At 49.2% G+C, this 24,298-nt stretch overlaps 1 protein-coding gene across 1 annotated transcript in view; it reads left to right on the forward strand.

Annotated features, from left to right (window-relative positions):
- Positions 1 to 24,153: 24,153 nt before the first annotated feature.
- LOC143990017 (CAP-Gly domain-containing linker protein 4-like) overlaps positions 24,154 to 24,298 on the forward strand; it is a gene marked incomplete at its 3' end in the record, with an annotated part of 41,794 nt that continues 41,649 nt past the window's right edge. Inside the window, 1 exon segment of the mRNA XM_077490256.1 lies at positions 24,154 to 24,261.

Below are 24,298 nucleotides of genomic sequence, written 5' to 3' on the forward strand. Positions count from 1 at the left end.
CGAATACGGTAAAAACTGACAGCCAGCGGGAGCTGTTATAATGCCAACGAGGTCAGCCTATTATGGCGAATACGGTAAAAACTGACAGCCAGCGGGAGCTGTTATAATGCCAACGAGGTCAGCCTATTATGGCGAATACGGTAAAAACTGACAGCCAGCGGGAGCTGTTATAATGCCAACGAGGTCAGCCTATTATGGCGAATACGGTAAAAACGGACAGCCAGCGGGAGCTGTTATAATGCCAACGAGGTCAGCCTATTATGGCGAATACGGTAAAAACGGACAGCCAGCGGGAGCTGTTATTATGCCAACGAGGTGAGCCTATTGTGGCGAATACGGTAAAAACTGACAGCCAGCGGGAGCTGTTATAATGCCAACGAGGTGAGCCTATTATAGCGAATACGGTAAAAACGGACAGCCAGCGGGAGCTGTTATAATGCCGAGGTCAGCCTATTATGGCGAATACGGTAAAAACTGACAGCCAGCGGGAGTTGTTATAATGCCAACGAGGTCAGCCTATTGTGGCGAATACGGTAAAAACTGACAGCCAGCGGGAGCTGTTATAATGCCAATGAGGTCAGCCTATTGTGGCGAATACGGTAAAAACTGACAGCCAGCGGGAGCTGTTATAATGCTAACGAGGTCAGCCTATTGTGGCGAATACGGTAAAAACTGACAGCCAGCGGGAGCTGTTATAATGCCAACGAGGTCAGCCTATGATGGCGAATAGGGTAAAAACTGACAGCCAGCGGGAGCTGTTATAATGCCAACGAGGTCAGCCTATTGTGGCGAATACGGTAAAAACTGACAGCCAGCGGGAGCTGTTATAATGCCAACGAGGTGAGCCTATTATGGCGAATACGGTAAAAACTGACAGCCCGCGGGAGCTGTTATAATGCCAACGAGGTCAGCTTATTATGGCGAATACGGTAAAAACTGACAGCCAGCGGGAGCTGTTATAATGCCAACGAGGTCAGCTTATTATGGCGAATACGGTAAAAACTGACAGCCAGCGGGAGCTGTTATAATGCCAACGAGGTCAGCCTACTGTGGCGAATACGGTAAAAACTGACAGCCAGCGGGAGCTGTTATAATGCCAACGAGGTCAGCCTATTGTGGCGAATACGGTAAAAACTGACAGCCAGCGGGAGCTGTTATAATGCCAACGAGGTCAGCCTATTGTGGCGAATACGGTAAAAACTGACAGCCAGCGGGAGCTGTTATAATGCCAACGAGGTCAGCCTATTATGGCGAATACGGTAAAAACGGACAGCCAGCGGGAGCTGTTATAATGCCAACGAGGTCAGCCTATTATGGCGAATACGGTAAAAACGGACAGCCAGCGGGAGCTGTTATTATGCCAACGAGGTGAGCCTATTGTGGCGAATACGGTAAAAACTGACAGCCAGCGGGAGCTGTTATAATGCCAACGAGGTGAGCCTATTATAGCGAATACGGTAAAAACGGACAGCCAGCGGGAGCTGTTATAATGCCGAGGTCAGCCTATTATGGCGAATACGGTAAAAACTGACAGCCAGCGGGAGTTGTTATAATGCCAACGAGGTCAGCCTATTGTGGCGAATACGGTAAAAACTGACAGCCAGCGGGAGCTGTTATAATGCCAATGAGGTCAGCCTATTGTGGCGAATACGGTAAAAACTGACAGCCAGCGGGAGCTGTTATAATGCTAACGAGGTCAGCCTATTGTGGCGAATACGGTAAAAACTGACAGCCAGCGGGAGCTGTTATAATGCCAACGAGGTCAGCCTATGATGGCGAATAGGGTAAAAACTGACAGCCAGCGGGAGCTGTTATAATGCCAACGAGGTCAGCCTATTGTGGCGAATACGGTAAAAACTGACAGCCAGCGGGAGCTGTTATAATGCCAACGAGGTGAGCCTATTATGGCGAATACGGTAAAAACTGACAGCCCGCGGGAGCTGTTATAATGCCAACGAGGTCAGCTTATTATGGCGAATACGGTAAAAACTGACAGCCAGCGGGAGCTGTTATAATGCCAACGAGGTCAGCTTATTATGGCGAATACGGTAAAAACTGACAGCCAGCGGGAGCTGTTATAATGCCAACGAGGTCAGCCTACTGTGGCGAATACGGTAAAAACTGACAGCCAGCGGGAGCTGTTATAATGCCAACGAGGTAAGCCTATTGTGGCGAATACGGTAAAAACTGACAGCCAGCGGGAGCTGTTATAATGCCAACGAGGTCAGCCTATTGTGGCGAATACGGTAAAAACTGACAGCCAGCGGGAGCTGTTATAATGCCAACGAGGTGAGCCTATTATGGCGAATACGGTAAAAACTGACAGCCAGCGGGAGCTGTTATAATGCCAACGAGGTGAGCCTATTATGGCAAATACGGTAAAAACGGACAGCCAGCGGGAGCTGTTATAATGCCAACGAGGTCAGCCTATTATGGCGAATACGGTAAAAACTGACAGCCAGCGGGAGCTGTTATAATGCCAACGAGGTGAGCATATTGTGGCGAATACGCTAAAAACTGACAGCCAGCGGGAGCTGTTATAATGCCAACGAGGTCAGCCTATTGTGGCGAATACGGTAAAAACAGACAGCCAGCGGGAGCTGTTATAATGCCAACGAGGTCAGCCTATTGTGGCGAATACGGTAAAAATTGACAGCCAGCGGGAGCTGTTATTATGCCAACGAGGTCAGCCTATTATGGCGAATACGGTAAAAACTGACAGCCAGCGGGAGCTGTTATAATGCCAACGAGGTCAGCCTATTGTGGCGAATACGGTAAAAACTGACAGCCAGCGGGAGCTGTTATAATGCCAACGAGGTCAGCCTATTGTGGCGAATACGGTAAAAACTGACAGCCAGCGGGAGCTGTTATAATGCCAACGAGGTCAGCCTATTGTGGCGAATACGGTAAAAACTGACAGCCAGCGGGAGCTGTTATAATGCCAACGAGGTCAGCCTATTGTGGCGAATACGGTAAAAACTGACAGCCAGCGGGAGCTGTTATAATGCCAACGAGGTCAGCCTATTGTGGCGAATACGGAAAAAACTGAGAGCCAGCGGGAGCTGTTATAATGCCAACAAGGTGAGCCTATTATGGCGAATACGGTAAAAACTGACCACCAGCGGGAGCTGTTATAATGCCAACGAGGTGAGCCTATTATGGCGAATACGGTAAAAACGGACAGCCAGCGGGAGCTGTTATAATGTCAACGAGGTCAGCCTATTATGGCGAATACGGTAAAAACTGACAGCCAGCGGGAGCTGTTATTATGCCAACGAGGTCAGCCTATTGTGGCGAATACGGTAAAAACTGACAGCCAGCGGGAGCTGTTATTATGCCAACGAGGTCAGCCTATTATGGTGAATACGGTAAAAACTGGCAGCCAGCGGGAGCTGTTATTATGCCAACGAGGTCAGCCTATTGTGGCGAATAAGGTAAAAACTGACAGCCAGCGGGAGCTGTTATAATGCCAACGAGGTCAGCCTATTGTGGCGAATACGGTAAAAACTGACAGCCAGCGGGAGCTGTTATTATGCCAACGAGGTGAGCCTATTGTGGCGAATAAGGTAAAAACTGACAGCCAGCGGGAGCTGTTATAATGCCAACAAGGTCAGCCTATTGTGGCGAATACGGTAAAAACTGACAGCCAGCGGGAGCTGTTATTATGCCAACGAGGTCAGCCTATTGTGGCGAATACGGCAAAAACAGACAGCCAGCGGGAGCTGTTATAATGCCAACGAGGTCAGCCTATTGTGGCGAATACGGTAAAAACTGACAGCCAGCGGGAGCTGTTATAATGCCAACGAGGTCAGCCTATTGTGGCGAATACGGTAAAAACTGACAGCCAGCGGGAGCTGTTATAATGCCAACGAGGTCAGCCTATTGTGGCGAATACGGTAAAAACTGACAGCCAGCGGGAGCTGTTATAATGCCAACGAGGTCAGCCTATTATGGCGAATAAGGTAAAAACGGACAGCCAGCGGGAGCTGTTATTATGCCAACGAGGTCAGCCTATTGTGGCGAATACGGTAAAAACTGACAGCCAGCGGGAGCTGTTATTATTCCAACGAGGTCAGCCTATTGTGGCAAATACGGTAAAAACTGACAGCCAGCGGGAGCTGTTATAATGCCAACGAGGTCAGCCTATTGTGGCGAATACGGTAAAAACTGACAGCCAGCGGGAGCTGTTATAATGCCAACGAGGTCAGCCTATTGTGGCGAATACAGTAAAAACTGACAGCCAGCGGGAGCTGTTATCATGCCAACGAGGTCAGCCTATTGTGGCGAATACGGTAAAAACTGACAGCCAGCGGGAGCTGTTATAATGCCAACGAGGTGAGCCTATTATGGCGAATACGGTAAAAACTGACAGCCAGCGGGAGCTGTTATAATGCCAACGAGGTGAGCCTATTATGGCGAATATGGTAAAAACTGACAGCCAGCGGGAGCTGTTATTATTCCAACGAGGTCAGCCTATTGTGGCAAATACGGTAAAAACTGACAGCCAGCGGGAGCTGTTATAATGCCAACGAGGTCAGCCTATTGTGGCGAATACGGTAAAAACTGACAGCCAGCGGGAGCTGTTATAATGCCAACGAGGTCAGCCTATTGTGGCGAATACGGTAAAAACTGACAGCCAGCGGGAGCTGTTATAATGCCAACGAGGTGAGCCTATTATGGCGAATACGGTAAAAGTTGACAGCCAGTGGGAGCTGTTATAATGCCAACGAGGTGAGCCTATTATGGCAAATACGGTAAAAACTGACAGCCAGCGGGAGCTGTTATAATGCCAACGAGGTGCGCCTATTATGGCGAATACGGTAAAAACGGACAGCCAGCGGGAGCTGTTATAATGCCAACGAGGTCAGCCTATTATGGCGAATACGGTAAAAACTGACAGCCAGCGGGAGCTGTTATAATGCCAACGAGGTGAGCATATTGTGGCGATTACGGTAAAAACTGACAGCCAGCGGGAGCTGTTATAATGCCAACGAGGTCAGCCTATTGTGGCGAATACGGTAAAAACAGACAGCCAGCGGGAGCTGTTATAATGCCAACGAGGTCAGCCTATTGTGGCGAATACGGTAAAAACTGACAGCCAGCGGGAGCTGTTATTATGCCAACGAGGTCAGCCTATTATGGCGAATACGGTAAAAACTGACAGCCAGCGGGAGCTGTTATAATGCCAACGAGGTCAGCCTATTGTGGCGAATACGGTAAAAACTGACAGCCAGCGGGAGCTGTTATAATGCCAACGAGGTCAGCCTATTGTGGCAAATACGGTAAAAACTGACAGCCAGCGGGAGCTGTTATAATGCCAACGAGGTCAGCCTATGATGGCGAATACGGTAAAAACTGACAGCCAGCGGGAGCTGTTATAATGCCAACGAGGTCAGCCTATTGTGGCGAATACGGTAAAAACTGACAGCCAGCGGGAGCTGTTATAATGCCAACGAGGTCAGCCTATTGTGGCGAATACGGTAAAAACTGACAGCCAGCGGGAGCTGTTATAATGCCAACGAGGTCAGCCTATTGTGGCGAATACGGTAAAAACTGACAGCCAGCGGGAGCTGTTATTATGCCAACGAGGTGAGCCTATTGTGGCGAATAAGGTAAAAACTGACAGCCAGCGGGAGCTGTTATAATGCCAACGAGGTCAGCCTATTGTGGCGAATACGGTAAAAACTGACAGCCAGCGGGAGCTGTTATAATGCCAACGAGGTCAGCCTATTGTGGCGAATACGGTAAAAACTGACAGCCAGCGGGAGCTGTTATAATGCCAACGAGGTCAGCCTATTATGGCGAATACGGTAAAAACTGACAGCCAGCGGGAGCTGTTATAATGCCAACGAGGTCAGCCTATTGTGGCGAATACGGTAAAAACTGACAGCCAGCGGGAGCTGTTATAATGCCAACGAGGTCAGCCTATGGTGGCGAATACGGTAAAAACTGACAGCCAGCGGGAGCTGTTATTATGCCAGCGAGGTCAGCCTATTGTGGCGAATACGGTAAAAACTGACAGCCAGCGGGAGCTGTTATAATGCCAACGAGGTCAGCCTATTATGGTGAATACGGTAAAAACGGACAGCCAGCTGGAGCTGTTATAATGCCAACGAGGTCAGCCTATTATGGTGAATACGGTAAAAACTGACAGCCAGCGGGAGCTGTTATAATGCCAACGAGGTCAGCTTATTATGGCAAATACGGTAAAAACTGACAGCCAGCGGGAGCTGTTCTAATGCCAACAAGGTCAGCCTACTGTGGCGAATACGGTAAAAACTGACAGCCAGCGGGAGCTGTTATTATTCCAACGAGGTCAGGCTACTGTGGCGAATACGGTAAAAACTGACAGCCAGCGGGAGCTGTTATTATTCCAACGAGGTCAGCCTATTGTGGCAAATACGGTAAAAACTGACAGCCAGCGGGAGCTGTTATAATGCCAACGAGGTCAGCCTATTGTGGCGAATACAGTAAAAACTGACAGCCAGCGGGAGCTGTTATTATGCCAACGAGGTCAGCCTATTGTGGCGAATACGGTAAAAACTGACAGCCAGCGGGAGCTGTTATAATGCCAACGAGGTGAGCCTTTTTATGGCGAATACGGTAAAAACTGACAGCCAGCGGGAGCTGTTATAATGCCAACGAGGTGAGCCTATTAAGGCGAATACGGTAAAAACTGACAGCCAGCGGGAGCTGTTATAATGCCAACGAGGTCAGCCTATTATGGCGAATACGGTAAAAACTGACAGCCAGCGGGAGCTGTTATAATGCCAACGAGGTCAGCCTATTATGGCGAATACGGTAAAAACTGACAGCCAGCGGGAGCTGTTATAATGCCAACGAGGTCAGCCTATTGTGGCGAATACGGTAAAAACTGACAGCCCGCGGGAGCTGTTATAATGCCAACGAGGTCAGCCTACTGTGGCGAATACGGTAAAAACTGACAGCCAGTGGGAGCTGTTATAATGCCAACGAGGTCAGCCTACTGTGGCGAATACGGTAAAAACTGACAGCCAGCGGGAGCTGTTATAATGCCAACGAGGTCAGCCTACTGTGGCGAATACGGTAAAAACTGACAGCCAGCGGGAGCTGTTATTATTCCAATGAGGTCAGCCTATTGTGGCGAATACGGTAAAAACTGACAGCCAGCGGGAGCTGTTATAATGCCAACGAGGTCAGCCTATTGTGGCGAATACGGTAAAAACTGACAGCCAGCGGGAGCTGTTATTATGCCAACGAGGTCAGCCTATTGTGGCGAATACGGTAAAAACTGACAGCCAGCGGGAGCTGTTATAATGCCAACGAGGTGAGCCTATTATGGCGAATACGGTAAAAACTGACAGCCAGCGGGAGCTGTTATAATGCCAACGAGGTCAGCCTATTATGGCGAATACGGTAAAAACTGACAGCCAGCGGGAGCTGTTATTATGCCAACGAGGTGAGCCTATTGTGGCGATTACGGTAAAAACTGACAGCCAGCGGGAGCTGTTATAATGCCAACGAGGTGAGCCTATTGTGGCGAATACGGTAAAAACGGACAGCCAGCGGGAGCTGTTATTATGCCAACGAGGTCAGCCTATTATGGCGAATACGGTAAAAACGGACAGCCAGCGGGAGCTGTTATTATGCCAACGAGGTGAGCCTATTGTGGCGAATACGGTAAAAACTGACAGCCAGCGGGAGCTGTTATAATGCCAACGAGGTCAGCCTATTATGGCGAATACGGTAAAAACTGACAGCCAGCGGGAGCTGTTATAATGCCAACGAGGTCAGCCTATTATGGCGAATACGGTAAAAACGGACAGCCAGCGGGAGCTGTTATAATGCCAACGAGGTCAGCCTATTATGGCGAATACGGTAAAAACGGACAGCCAGCGGGAGCTGTTATTATGCCAACGAGGTGAGCCTATTGTGGCGAATATGGTAAAAACTGACAGCCAGCGGGAGCTGTTATAATGCCAACGAGGTGCGCCTATTATAGCGAATACGGTAAAAACTGACAGCCAGCGGGAGCTGTTATTATCCCAACGAGGTCAGCCTATTATGGCGAATACGGTAAAAACGGACAGCAAGCGGGAGCTGTTATAATGCCAACGAGGTGAGCCTATTGTGGCGAATACGGTAAAAACTGACAGCCAGCGGGAGCTGTTATAATGCCAACGAGGTCAGCCTATTATGGCGAATACGGTAAAAACTGACAGCCAGCGGGAGCTGTTATAATGCCAACGAGGTCAGCCTATTATGGCGAATACGGTAAAAACGGACAGCCAGCGGGAGCTGTTATAATGCCAACGAGGTCAGCCTATTATGGCGAATACGGTAAAAACGGACAGCCAGCGGGAGCTGTTATTATGCCAACGAGGTGAGCCTATAGTGGCGAATACGGTAAAAACTGACAGCCAGCAGGAGCTGTTATAATGCCAACGAGGTGCGCCTATTATAGCGAATACGGTAAAAACTGACAGCCAGCGGGAGCTGTTATAATGCCAACGAGGTCAGCCTATTATGGCGAATACGGTAAAAACTAACAGCCAGCGGGAGCTGTTATAATGCCAACGAGGTCAGCCTATTATGGCGAATACGGTAAAAACTGACAGCCAGCGGGAGCTGTTATAATGCCAACGAGGTCAGCCTATTGTGGCGAATACGGTAAAAACTGACAGCCAGCGGGAGCTGTTATAATGCCAACGAGGTCAGCCTATTGTGGCGAATACGGAAAAAACTGAGAGCCAGCGGGAGCTGTTATAATGCCAACAAGGTGAGCCTATTATGGCGAATACGGTAAAAACTGACAGCCAGCGGGAGCTGTTATAATGCCAACGAGGTGAGCCTATTATGGCGAATACGGTAAAAACGGACAGCCAGCGGGAGCTGTTATAATGTCAATGAGGTCAGCCTATTATGGCGAATACGGTAAAAACTGACAGCCAGCGGGAGCTGTTATTATGCCAACGAGGTGAGCCTATTGTGGCGAATACGGTAAAAACTGACAGCCAGCGGGAGCTGTTATTATGCCAACGAGGTGAGCCTATTGTGGCGAATAAGGTAAAAACTGACAGCCAGCGGGAGCTGTTATAATGCCAACGAGGTCAGCCTATTGTGGCGAATACGGTAAAAACTGACAGCCAGCGGGAGCTGTTATTATGCCAACGAGGTGAGCCTATTGTGGCGAATAAGGTAAAAACTGACAGCCAGCGGGAGCTGTTATAATGCCAACGAGGTCAGCCTATTGTGGCGAATACGGTAAAAACTGACAGCCAGCGGGAGCTGTTATAATGCCAACGAGGTCAGCCTATTGTGGCGAATACGGTAAAAACTGACAGCCAGCGGGAGCTGTTATAATGCCAACGAGGTCAGCCTATTATGGCGAATACGGTAAAAACTGACAGCCAGCGGGAGCTGTTATAATGCCAACGAGGTCACCCTTTTGTGGCGAATACGGTAAAAACTGACAGCCAGCTGTAGCTGTTATAATGCCAACGAGGTCAGCCTATTGTGGCGAATACGGTAAAAACTGACAGCCAGCGGGAGCTGTTATAATGCCAACGAGGTCAGCCTATGGTGGCGAATACGGTAAAAACTGACAGCCAGCGGGAGCTGTTATTATGCCAACGAGGTCAGCCTATTGTGGCGAATACGGTAAAAACTGACAGCCAGCGGGAGCTGTTATAATGCCAACGAGGTCAGCCTATTATGGTGAATACGGTAAAAACGGACAGCCAGCTGGAGCTGTTATAATGCCAACGAGGTCAGCCTATTATGGTGAATACGGTAAAAACTGACAGCCAGCGGGAGCTGTTATAATGCCAACGAGGTCAGCTTATTATGGCAAATACGGTAAAAACTGACAGCCAGCGGGAGCTGTTCTAATGCCAACAAGGTCAGCCTACTGTGGCGAATACGGTAAAAACTGACAGCCAGCGGGAGCTGTTATTATTCCAACGAGGTCAGGCTACTGTGGCGAATACGGTAAAAACTGACAGCCAGCGGGAGCTGTTATTATTCCAACGAGGTCAGCCTATTGTGGCAAATACGGTAAAAACTGACAGCCAGCGGGAGCTGTTATAATGCCAACGAGGTCAGCCTATTGTGGCGAATACAGTAAAAACTGACAGCCAGCGGGAGCTGTTATTATGCCAACGAGGTCAGCCTATTGTGGCGAATACGGTAAAAACTGACAGCCAGCGGGAGCTGTTATAATGCCAACGAGGTCAGCCTATTATGGCGAATACGGTAAAAACTGACAGCCAGCGGGAGCTGTTATAATGCCAGCGAGGTCAGCCTATTATGGCGAATACGGTAAAAACTGACAGCCAGCGGGAGCTGTTATAATGCCAACGAGGTCAGCCTACTGTGGCGAATACGGTAAAAACTGACAGCCAGCGGGAGCTGTTATAATGCCAACGAGGTCAGCCTACTGTGGCGAATACGGTAAAAACTGACAGCCAGCGGGAGCTGTTATTATTCCAACGAGGTCAGCCTATTGTGGCAAATACAGTAAAAACTGACAGCCAGCGGGAGCTGTTATAATGCCAACGAGGTCAGCCTATTGTGGCAAATACAGTAAAAACTGACAGCCAGCGGGAGCTGTTATTATGCCAACGAGGTCAGCCTATTGTGGCGAATACGGTAAAAACTGACAGCCAGCGGGAGCTGTTATAATGCCAACGAGGTGAGCCTATTATGGCGAATACGGTAAAAACTGACAGCCAGCGGGAGCTGTTATAATGCCAACGAGGTCAGCCTATTATGGCGAATACGGTAAAAACTGACAGCCAGCGGGAGCTGTTATAATGCCAACGAGGTCAGCCTATTATGGCGAATACGGTAAAAACTGACAGCCAGCGGGAGCTGTTATAATGCCAACGAGGTCAGCCTATTATGGCGAATACGGTAAAAACTGACAGCCAGCGGGAGCTGTTATAATGCCAACGAGGTCAGCCTATTGTGGCGAATACGGTAAAAACTGACAGCCCGCGGGAGCTGTTATAATGCCAACGAGGTCAGCCTACTGTGGCGAATACGGTAAAAACTGACAGCCAGCGGGAGCTGTTATAATGCCAACGAGGTCAGCCTACTGTGGCGAATACGGTAAAAACTGACAGCCAGCGGGAGCTGTTATTATTCCAACGAGGTCAGCCTATTGTGGCAAATACAGTAAAAACTGACAGCCAGCGGGAGCTGTTATAATGCCAACGAAGTCAGCCTATTGTGGCGAATACAGTAAAAACTGACAGCCAGCGGGAGCTGTTATTATGCCAACGAGGTCAGCCTATTGTGGCGAATACGGTAAAAACTGACAGCCAGCGGGAGCTGTTATAATGCCAACGAGGTGAGCCTATTATGGCGAATATGGTAAAAACTGACAGCCAGCGGGAGCTGTTATAATGCCAACGAGGTCAGCCTATTATGGCGAATACGGTAAAAACTGACAGCCAGCGGGAGCTGTTATAATGCCAACGAGGTCAGCCTATTATGGCGAATACGGTAAAAACTGACAGCCAGCGGGAGCTGTTATAATGCCAACGAGGTCAGCCTATTATGGCGAATACGGTAAAAACGGACAGCCAGCGGGAGCTGTTATAATGCCAACGAGGTCAGCCTATTATGGCGAATACGGTAAAAACGGACAGCCAGCGGGAGCTGTTATTATGCCAACGAGGTGAGCCTATTGTGGCGAATACGGTAAAAACTGACAGCCAGCGGGAGCTGTTATAATGCCAACGAGGTGAGCCTATTGTGGCGAATACGGTAAAAACGGACAGCCAGCGGGAGCTGTTATTATGCCAACGAGGTCAGCCTATTATGGCGAATACGGTAAAAACGGACAGCCAGCGGGAGCTGTTATTATGCCAACGAGGTGAGCCTATTGTGGCGAATAAGGTAAAAACTGACAGCCAGCGGGAGCTGTTATAATGCCAACGAGGTCAGCCTATTATGGCGAATACGGTAAAAACTGACAGCCAGCGGGAGCTGTTATAATGCCAACGAGGTCAGCCTATTATGGCGAATACGGTAAAAACGGACAGCCAGCGGGAGCTGTTATAATGCCAACGAGGTCAGCCTATTATGGCGAATACGGTAAAAACGGACAGCCAGCGGGAGCTGTTATTATGCCAACGAGGTGAGCCTATTGTGGCGAATATGGTAAAAACTGACAGCCAGCGGGAGCTGTTATAATGCCAACGAGGTGCGCCTATTATAGCGAATACGGTAAAAACTGACAGCCAGCGGGAGCTGTTATAATGCCAACGAGGTCAGCCTATTATGGCGAATACGGTAAAAACGGACAGCAAGCGGGAGCTGTTATAATGCCAACGAGGTGAGCCTATTGTGGCGAATACGGTAAAAACTGACAGCCAGCGGGAGCTGTTATAATGCCAACGAGGTCAGCCTATTATGGCGAATACGGTAAAAACTGACAGCCAGCGGGAGCTGTTATAATGCCAACGAGGTCAGCCTATTATGGCGAATACGGTAAAAACGGACAGCCAGCGGGAGCTGTTATAATGCCAACGAGGTCAGCCTATTATGGCGAATACGGTAAAAACGGACAGCCAGCGGGAGCTGTTATAATGCCAACGAGGTGCGCCTATTATAGCGAATACGGTAAAAACTGACAGCCAGCGGGAGCTGTTATAATGCCAACGAGGTGCGCCTATTATAGCGAATACGGTAAAAACTGACAGCCAGCGGGAGCTGTTATAATGCCAACGAGGTCAGCCTATTATGGCGAATACGGTAAAAACTGACAGCCAGCGGGAGCTGTTATAATGCCAACGAGGTCAGCCTATTGTGGCGAATACGGTAAAAACTGACAGCCAGCGGGAGCTGTTATAATGCCAACGAGGTCAGCCTATTGTGGCGAATACGGTAAAAACTGACAGCCAGCGGGAGCTGTTATAATGCCAACGAGGTCAGCCTATGATGGCGAATACGGTAAAAACTGACAGCCAGCGGGAGCTGTTATAATGCCAACGAGGTCAGCCTATTGTGGCGAATACGGTAAAAACTGACAGCCAGCGGGAGCTGTTATAATGCCAACGAGGTGAGCCTATTGTGGCGAATACGGAAAAAACTGAGAGCCAGCGGGAGCTGTTATAATGCCAACAAGGTGAGCCTATTATGGCGAATACGGTAAAAACTGACAGCCAGCGGGAGCTGTTATAATGCCAACGAGGTGAGCCTATTATGGCGAATACGGTAAAAACGGACAGCCAGCGGGAGCTGTTATAATGTCAACGAGGTCAGCCTATTATGGCGAATACGGTAAAAACTGACAGCCAGCGGGAGCTGTTATTATGCCAACGAGGTCAGCCTATTGTGGCGAATACGGTAAAAACTGACAGCCAGCGGGAGCTGTTATTATGCCAACGAGGTCAGCCTATTGTGGCGAATACGGTAAAAACTGACAGCCAGCGGGAGCTGTTATTATGCCAACGAGGTGAGCCTATTGTGGCGAATAAGGTAAAAACTGACAGCCAGCGGGAGCTGTTATAATGCCAACGAGGTCAGCCTATTGTGGCGAATACGGTAAAAACTGACAGCCAGCGGGAGCTGTTATAATGCCAACGAGGTCAGCCTATTGTGGCGAATACGGTAAAAACTGACAGCCAGCGGGAGCTGTTATAATGCCAACGAGGTCAGCCTATTATGGCGAATACGGTAAAAACTGACAGCCAGCGGGAGCTGTTATAATGCCAACGAGGTCAGCCTATTGTGGCGAATACGGTAAAAACTGACAGCCAGCTGTAGCTGTTATAATGCCAACGAGGTCAGCCTATTGTGGCGAATACGGTAAAAACTGACAGCCAGCGGGAGCTGTTATAATGCCAACGAGGTCAGCCTATGGTGGCGAATACGGTAAAAACTGACAGCCAGCGGGAGCTGTTATTATGCCAACGAGGTCAGCCTATTGTGGCGAATACGGTAAAAACTGACAGCCAGCGGGAGCTGTTATAATGCCAACGAGGTCAGCCTATTATGGTGAATACGGTAAAAACGGACAGCCAGCTGGAGCTGTTATAATGCCAACGAGGTCAGCCTATTATGGTGAATACGGTAAAAACTGACAGCCAGCGGGAGCTGTTATAATGCCAACGAGGTCAGCTTATTATGGCAAATACGGTAAAAACTGACAGCCAGCGGGAGCTGTTCTAATGCCAACAAGGTCAGCCTACTGTGGCGAATACGGTAAAAACTGACAGCCAGCGGGAGCTGTTATTATTCCAACGAGGTCAGGCTACTGTGGCGAATACGGTAAAAACTGACAGCCAGCGGGAGCTGTTATTATTCCAACGAGGTCAGCCTATTGTGGCGAATACAGTAAAAACGGACAGCCAGCGGGAGCTGTTATAATGCCAACGAGGTCAGCCTCTAATGGCGAATACGGTAAAAACGGACAGCCAGCGGGAGCTGTTATAATGCCAACGAGGTGAGCCTATTATGGCGAATACGGTAAAAACGGACAGCCAGCGGGAGCTGTTATTATGCCAACGAGGTCAGCCTATTGTGGCGAATATGGTAAAAACTGACAGCCAGCGGGAGCTGTTATTATGCCAACGAGGTGAGCCTATTGTGGCGAATACGGTAAAAACTGACAGCCAGCGGGAGCTGTTATAATGCCAACGAGGTGAGCCTACTGTGGCGAATACGGTAAAAACTGACAGCAAGCGGGAGCTGTTATTATGCCAACAAGGTCAGCCTACTGTGGCGAATACGGTAAAATCTGACAGCCAGCGGGAGCTGTTATAATGCCAATGAGGTCAGCCTATTGTGGCGAATCCGGTAAAAACTGATAGCCAGCGGGAGCTGTTATAATGCCAACGAGGTCAGCCTATTGTGGCGAATACGGTAAAAACTGACAGCCAGCGGGAGCTGTTATAATGCCAACGAGGTCAGCCTATTATGGCGAATACGGTAAAAACTGACAGCCAGCGGGAGCTGTTATAATGCCAACGAGGTGAGCCTATTATGGCGAATACGGTAAAAACGGACAGCCAGCGGGAGCTGTTATAATGCCAACGAGGTGAGCCTATTGTGGCGAAAACGGTAAAAACTGACAGCCAGCGGGAGCTGTTATAATGCCAACGAGGTCAGCCTATTGTGGCGAATACGGTAAAAACTGACAGCCAGCGGGAGCTGTTATAATGCCAACGAGGTCAGCCTATTGTGGCGAATACGGTAAAAACTGACAGCCAGCGGGAGCTGTTATAATGCCAACGAGGTCAGCCTATGATGGCGAATAAGGAAAAAACTGACAGCCAGTGGGAGCTGTTATAATGCCAACGAGGTCAGCCTATTGTGGCGAATACGGAAAAAACTGACAGCCAGCGGGAGCTGTTATAATGCCAACGAGGTCAGCCTATTGTGGCGAATACGGTAAAAACTGACAGCCAGCTGGAGCTGTTATAATGCCAACGAGGTCAGCCTATTGTGGCGAATACAGTAAAAACTGACAGCCAGCTGTAGCTGTTATAATGCCAACGAGGTCAGCCTATTGTGGCGAATACGGTAAAAACTGACAGCCAGCGGGAGCTGTTATAATGCCAACGAGGTCAGCCTATTGTGGCGAATACGGTAAAAACTGACAGCCAGCTGGAGCTGTTATAATGCCAACGAGGTCAGCCTATTGTGGCGAATACGGTAAAAACTGACAGCCAGCGGGAGCTGTTATAATGCCAACGAGGTCAGCCTATGGTGGCGAATACGGTAAAAACTGACAGCCAGCGGGAGCTGTTATTATGCCAACGAGGTCAGCCTATTGTGGCGAATACGATAAAAACTGACAGCCAGCGGGAGCTGTTATAATGCCAACGAGGTCAGCCTATTATGGTGAATACGGTGAAAACTGGCAGCCAGCGGGAGCTGTTATAATGCCAACGAGGTCAGCCTATTATGGTGAATACGGTAAAAACTGACAGCCAGCGGGAGCTGTTATAATGCTAACGAGGTCAGCTTATTATGGCGAATACGGTAAAAACTGACAGCCAGCGGGAGCTGTTATAATGCCAACGAGGTCAGCCTACTGTGGCGAATACAGTAAAAACTGACAGCCAGCGGGAGCTGTTATAATGCCAACGAGGTCAGCCTACTGTGGCGAATACGGTAAAAACTGACAGCCAGCGGGAGCTGTTATAATGCCAACGAGGTCAGCCTACTGTGGCGAATACGGTAAAGACTGACAGCCAGCGGGAGCTGTTATAATGCCAACGAGGTCAGCCTTTTGTGGCGAATACGGTAAAGACTGACAGCCAGCGGGAGCTGTTATAATGCCAACGAGGTCAGCCTATTGTGGCGAATACGGTAAAAACTGACAGCCAGCGGGAGCTGTTATAATGCCAACGAGGTCAGCCTATTATGGCGAATACGGTAAAAACTGACAGCCAGCGGGAGCTGTTATAATGCCAACGAGGTCAGCCTATTGTGGCGAATACGGTAAAAACTGACAGCCAGCGGGAGCTGTTAAAATGCCAACGAGGTCAGCCTACTGTGGCGAATACGGTAAAAACTGACAGCCAGCGGGAGCTGTTATAATGTCGAGGTCAGCCTACTGTGGCGAATACGGTAAAAACTGACAGCCAGCGGGAGCTGTTATAATGCTAACGAGGTCAGCCTACTGTGGCGAATACGGTAAAAACTGACAGCCAACAGGAGCTGTTTTAATGCCAACGAGGTCAGCTTATTATGGCGAATACGGTAAAAACGGACAGCCAGCGGGAGCTGTTATAATGCCAACAAGGTCAGCCTATTATGGCGAATACAGTAAAAACGGACAGCCAGCGGGAGCTGTTATTATGCCAACGAGGTCAGCCTATTGTGGCGAATACGATAAAAACTGACAGCCAGCGGGAGCTGTTATAATGCCAACGAGGTCAGCCTATTATGGTGAATGCGGTAAAAACTGACAGCCAGCGGGAGCTGTTATAATGCCAACGAGGTCAGCTTATTATGGCGAATACGGTAAAAACTGACAGCCAGCGGGAGCTGTTATAATGCCAACGAGGTCAGCCTACTGTGGCGAATACGGTAAAAACTGACAGCCAGCGGGAGCTGTTATAATGCCAACGAGGTCAGCCTACTGTGGCGAATACGGTAAAAACTGACAGCCAGCGGGAGCTGTTATAATGCCAACGAGGTCAGCCTATTGTGGCGAATACGGTAAAAACTGACAGCCAGCGGGAGCTGTTATAATGCCAACGAGGTCAGCCTACTGTGGCGAATACGGTAAAGACTGACAGCCAGCGGGAGCTGTTATAATGCCAACGAGGTCAGCCTATTGTGGCGAATACGGTAAAACCTGACAGCCAGCGGGAGCTGTTATAATGCCAACGAGGTCAGCCTATTGTGGCGAATACGGTAAAAATTGACAGCCAGCGGGAGCTGTTATAATGCCATCGAGGTCAGCCTATTGTGGCGAATACGGTAAAAACTGACAGCCAGCGGGAGCTGTTAAAATGCCAACGAGGTCAGCCTACTGTGGCGAATACGGTAAAAACTGACAGCCAGCGGGAGCTGTTATAATGCCAACGAGGTCAGCCTATTATGGCGAATACGGTAAAAACTGACAGCCAGAGGGAGCTGTTATAATGCCAACGAGGTCAGCCTATTGTGGCGAATACGGTAAAAACTGACAGCCAGCAGGAGCTGTTATAATGCCAACGAGGTCAGCCTATTGTGGCGAATACGGTAAAAACTGACAGCCAGCGGGAGCTGTTATAATGCCAACGAGGTCAGCCTATTATGGCGAATACGGTAAAAACTGACAGCCAGCGGGAGCTGTTATAATGCCAACGAGGTCAGCCTATTGTGGCGAATACGGTAAAAACTGACAGCCAGCGGGAGCTGTTAAAATGCCAACGAGGTCAGCCTACTGTGGCGAATACGGTAAAAACTGACAGCCAGCGGGAGCTGTTATAATGTCGAGGTCAGCCTACTGTGGCGAATACGGTAAAAACTGACAGCCAGCGGGAGCTGTTATAATGCTAACGAGGTCAGCCTACTGTGGCGAATACGGTAAAAACTGACAGCCAACAGGAGCTGTTATAATGCCAACGAGGTCAGCCTATTATGGCGAATACGGTAAAAACGGACAGCCAGCGGGAGCTGTTATAATGCCAACGAGGTCAGCCTATTATGGCGAATACGGTAAAAACGGACAGCCAGCGGGAGCTGTTATTATGCCAACGAGGTCAGCCTATTGTGGCGAATACGATAAAAACTGACAGCCAGCGGGAGCTGTTATAATGCCAACGAGGTCAGCCTATTATGGTGAATGCGGTAAAAACTGACAGCCAGCAGGAGCTGTTATAATGCCAACGAGGTCAGCTTATTATGGCGAATACGGTAAAAACTGACAGCCAGCGGGAGCTGTTATAATGCCAACGAGGTCAGCCTACTGTGGCGAATACGGTAAAAACTGACAGCCAGCGGGAGCTGTTATAATGCCAACGAGGTCAGCCTATTGTGGCGAATACGGTAAAAACTGACAGCCAGCGGGAGCTGTTATAATGCCAACGAGGTCAGCCTACTGTGGCGAATACGGTAAAGACTGACAGCCAGCGGGAGCTGTTATAATGCCAACGAGGTCAGCCTATTGTGGCGAATACGGTAAAAACTGACAGCCAGCGGGAGCTGTTATAATGCCAACGAGGTCAGCCTATTGTGGCGAATACGGTAAAAATTGACAGCCAGCGGGAGCTGTTATAATGCCAACGAGGTCAGCCTATTGTGGCGAATACGGTAAAAACTGACAGCCAGCGGGAGCTGTTAAAATGCCAACGAGGTCAGCCTACTGTGGCGAATACGGTAAAAACTGACAGCCAGCGGGAGCTGTTATAATGCTACCGAGGTCAGCCTACTGTGGTGAATACGGTAAAAACTGACAGCCAGCGGGAGCTGTTATTATGCCAACGAGGTCAGGCTATTGTGGCGAATACGGTAAAAACTGACAGCCAGCGGGAGCTGTTATAATGCCAACGAGGTCAGCTTATTATGGCGAATACGGTAAAAACTGACAGCCAGCGGGAGCTGTTATAATGCCAACGAGGTCAGCCTACTGTGGCGAATACAGTAAAAACTGACAGCCAGCGGGAGCTGTTATAATGCCAACAAGGTCAGCCTACTGTGGCGAATACGGTAAAAACTGACAGCCAGCGGGAGCTGTTATAATGCCAACGAGGTCAGCCTACTGTGGCGAATACGGTAAAGACTGACAGCCAGCGGGAGCTGTTATAATGCCAACGAGGTCAGCCTATTATGGCGAATACGGTAAAAACTGACAGCCAGCGGGAGCTGTTATAATGCCAACGAGGTCAGCCTATTGTGGCGAATACGGTAAAAACTGACAGCCAGCGGGAGCTGTTATAATGCCAACGAGGTCAGCCTTTTGTGGCGAATACGGTAAAGACTGACAGCCAGCGGGAGCTGTTATAATGCCAACGAGGTCAGCCTATTGTGGCGAATACGGTAAAAACTGACAGCCAGCGGGAGCTGTTATAATGCCAACGAGGTCAGCCTATTATGGCGAATACGGTAAAAACTGACAGCCAGCGGGAGCTGTTATAATGCCAACGAGGTCAGCCTATTGTGGCGAATACGGTAAAAACTGACAGCCAGCGGGAGCTGTTAAAATGCCAACGAGGTCAGCCTACTGTGGCGAATACGGTAAAAACTGACAGCCAGCGGGAGCTGTTATAATGTCGAGGTCAGCCTACTGTGGCGAATACGGTAAAAACTGACAGCCAGCGGGAGCTGTTATAATGCTAACGAGGTCAGCCTACTGTGGCGAATACGGTAAAAACTGACAGCCAACAGGAGCTGTTTTAATGCCAACGAGGTCAGCTTATTATGGCGAATACGGTAAAAACGGACAGCCAGCGGGAGCTGTTATAATGCCAACGAGGTCAGCCTATTATGGCGAATACAGTAAAAACGGACAGCCAGCGGGAGCTGTTATTATGCCAACGAGGTCAGCCTATTGTGGCGAATACGATAAAAACTGACAGCCAGCGGGAGCTGTTATAATGCCAACGAGGTCAGCCTATTATGGTGAATGCGGTAAAAACTGACAGCCAGCGGGAGCTGTTATAATGCCAACGAGGTCAGCTTATTATGGCGAATACGGTAAAAACTGACAGCCAGCGGGAGCTGTTATAATGCCAACGAGGTCAGCCTACTGTGGCGAATACGGTAAAAACTGACAGCCAGCGGGAGCTGTTATAATGCCAACGAGGTCAGCCTACTGTGGCGAATACGGTAAAGACTGACAGCCAGCGGGAGCTGTTATAATGCCAACGAGGTCAGCCTATTGTGGCGAATACGGTAAAAACTGACAGCCAGCGGGAGCTGTTATAATGCCAACGAGGTCAGCCTATTGTGGCGAATACGGTAAAAATTGACAGCCAGCGGGAGCTGTTATAATGCCAACGAGGTCAGCCTATTGTGGCGAATACGGTAAAAACTGACAGCCAGCGGGAGCTGTTAAAATGCCAACGAGGTCAGCCTATTATGGCGAATACGGTAAAAACTGACAGCCAGCGGGAGCTGTTATAATGCCAACGAGGTCAGCCTATTGTGGCGAATACGGTAAAAACTGACAGCCAGCGGGAGCTGTTAAAATGCCAACGAGGTCAGCCTACTGTGGCGAATACGGTAAAAACTGACAGCCAGCGGGAGCTGTTATAATGCTAACGAGGTCAGCCTACTGTGGCGAATACGGTAAAAACTGACAGCCAACAGGAGCTGTTATAATGCCAACGAGGTCAGCCTATTATGGCGAATACGGTAAAAACGGACAGCCAGCGGGAGCTGTTATTATGCCAACGAGGTCAGCCTATTGTGGCGAATACGATAAAAACGGACAGCCAGCGGGAGCTGTTATAATGCCAACGAGGTCAGCTTATTATGGCGAATACGGTAAAAACGGACAGCCAGCGGGAGCTGTTATAATGCCAACGAGGTCAGCCTATTATGGCGAATACGGTAAAAACGGACAGCCAGCGGGAGCTGTTATTATGCCAACGAGGTCAGCCTATTGTGGCGAATACGATAAAAACTGACAGCCAGCGGGAGCTGTTATAATGCCAACGAGGTCAGCCTATTATGGTGAATGCGGTAAAAACTGACAGCCAGCGGGAGCTGTTATAATGCCAACGAGGTCAGCTTATTATGGCGAATACGGTAAAAACTGACAGCCAGCGGGAGCTGTTATAATGCCAACGAGGTCAGCCTACTGTGGCGAATACGGTAAAAACTGACAGCCAGCGGGAGCTGTTATAATGCCAACGAGGTCAGCCTACTGTGGCGAATACGGTAAAGAATGACAGCCAGCGGGAGCTGTTATAATGCCAACGAGGTCAGCCTATTGTGGCGAATACGGTAAAAACTGACAGCCAGCGGGAGCTGTTATAATGCCAACGAGGTCAGCCTACTGTGGCGAATACGGTAAAGACTGACAGCCAGCGGGAGCTGTTATAATGCCAACGAGGTCAGCCTATTGTGGCGAATACGGTAAAAACTGACAGCCAGCGGGAGCTGTTATAATGCCAACGAGGTCAGCCTATTGTGGCGAATACGGTAAAAATTGACAGCCAGCGGGAGCTGTTATAATGCCAACGAGGTCAGCCTATTGTGGCGAATACGGTAAAAACTGACAGCCAGCGGGAGCTGTTAAAATGCCAACGAGGTCAGCCTACTGTGGCGAATACGGTAAAAACTGACAGCCAGCGGGAGCTGTTATAATGCTACCGAGGTCAGCCTACTGTGGTGAATACGGTAAAAACTGACAGCCAGCGGGAGCTGTTATTATGCCAACGAGGTCAGGCTATTGTGGCGAATACGGTAAAAACTGACAGCCAGCGGGAGCTGGTATTATGCCAACGAGGTGAGCCTATTGTGGCGAATACGGTTAAAACTGACAGCCAGCGGGAGCTCTTATAATGCCAACGAGGTCAGCCTATTGTGGCGAATACGGCAAAAACAGACAGCCAGCGGGAGCTGTTATAATGCCAACGAGGTCAGCCTATTGTGGCGAATACGGTAAAAACTGACAGCCAGCGGGAGCTGCTATTATGCCAACGAGGTCAGCCTATTATGGCGAATACGGTAAAAACTGACAGCCAGCGGGAGCTGTTATAATGCCAACGAGGTCAGCCTATTGTGGCGAATACGGTAAAAACTGACAGCCAGCGGGAGCTGTTATAATACCAACGAGGTCAGCCTATTGTGGCGAATACGGTAAAAACTGACAGCCAGCGGGAGCTGTTATAATGCCAACGAGGCCAGCCTATTATGGTGAATACGGTAAAAACTGACAGGCGGCGGGAGCTGTTATTATGCCAACAGGGTCAGCCTGTTATGGTGAATACGGTCAAAACTGATAGGCGGCGGGAGCTGTTATTATGCCAACAGGGTCAGCCTGTTATGGTGAATACGGTCAAAACTGATAGGCGGCGGGAGCTGTTATTATGCCAACAGGGTCAGCCTGTTATGGTGAATACGGTCAAAACTGACAGGCGGCGGGAGCTGTTATTATGCCAACAGGGTCAGCCTGTTATGGTGAATACGGTAAAAACTGACAGGCGGCGGGAGCTGTTATAATGCCAACGAGGTCAGCCTATTATGGTGAATACGGTAAAAACTGACAGCCAGCGGGAGCTGTTATAATGCCAACGAGGTCAGCCTATTATGGTGAATACGGTAAAAACTGACAGCCAGCGGTAGCTGTTATAATGCCAACGAGGTCAGCCTATTATGTTGAATACGGTAAAAACTGACAGCCAGCGGGAGCTGTTATTATGCCAACGAGGTCAGCCTATTATGGTGAATACGGTAAAAACTGACAGCCAGCGGGTGCTGTTATTATGCCAACGAGGTCAGCCTATTATGGTGAATACGGTAAAAACTGACAGCCAGCGGGAGCTGTTATTATGCCAACGAGGTCAGCCTATTATGGTGAATACGGTAAAAACTGACAGCCAGCGGGAGCTGTTATTATGCCAACGAGGTCAGCCTATTATGGTGAATAGGGTAAAAACTGACAGCCAGCGGGAGCTGTTATTATGCCAACGAGGTCAGCCTATTATGGTGAATAGGGTAAAAACTGACAGCCAGCGGGAGCTGTTATTATGCCAACGAGGCCAGCCTATTATGTTGAATACGGTAAAAACTGACAGCCAGCGGGAGCTGTTATAATGCCAACGAGGCCAGCTTATTATGGTGAATACGGTAAAAACTGACAGGCGGCGGGAGCTGTTATTATGCCAACAGGGTCAGCCTGTTATGGTGAATACGGTCAAAACTGATAGGCGGCGGGAGCTGTTATTATGCCAACAGGGTCAGCCTGTTATGGTGAATACGGTCAAAACTGACAGGCGGCGGGAGCTGTTATTATGCCAACAGGGTCAGCCTGTTATGGTGAATACGGTCAAAACTGACAGGCGGCGGGAGCTGTTATTATGCCAACAGGGTCAGCCTGTTATGGTGAATACGGTAAAAACTGACAGGCGGCGGGAGCTGTTATTATGCCAATAGGGTCAGCCTATTATGGTGAATACGGTCAAAACTGACAGGCGGCGGGAACTGTTATTATGCCAACAGGGTCAGCCTGTTATGGTGAATACGGTAAAAACTGACAGGCGGCGGGAGCTGTTATTATGCCAACAGGGTCAGCCTATTATGGTGAATACGGTCAAAACTGACAGGCGGCGGGAGCTGTTATTATGCCAACTTCGTCCGGAAGGAAGAGTACCGGATACAGTCAGCAATGATTTACCTATATTTTTAATGAGTGTGTCCAGGACGGTCACTGCGGCCGTGTAGATACCGGTGTGCTTGGAGTTCAGGTTGTCCGTGACGACGGTCACCATAGGGACTAACACATGGTGCAGACTGTCCTTCAGAATCGGGATCATGACCACCGCAGACTCCAGAGCCATCGGACTGACCTTCTTCCGGCGTCCTGCATCCTCGGGTTAAAGGACTCCGATATCTGTGATTAAAAACAATAAAATCCGAGTGAATGAAATTCTGGTTGTTGGAGAGGATCCTGTATAATATGAATCGCTTTCATGACGTTTCATGAGATTGTGGAACAAAGTTCATTTACTAAACATTTCCACAGTGACCAGCTTGGGACCTTCCCCCTACATACCTCTGTTCTGTATAAGTCTTCCTTCAAAGTGCCCTCAGTGCCCTTGGAGGACAGTAATGCCGCATACACAGCACCGGACTTTCCCAATGAACGGACTAAGTCCGATTGAGGTAGGTAGGGCTATATAAGAGGTAGGTAGGTGTATAT

Source organism: Lithobates pipiens, unplaced genomic scaffold, assembly GCF_037356315.1.
Source record: "Lithobates pipiens isolate NorthernLeopardFrog02 unplaced genomic scaffold, aLitPip1_a1.2 Scaffold_18, whole genome shotgun sequence".
NCBI classification, from domain to species: Eukaryota; Metazoa; Chordata; class Amphibia; order Anura; family Ranidae; genus Lithobates; species Lithobates pipiens.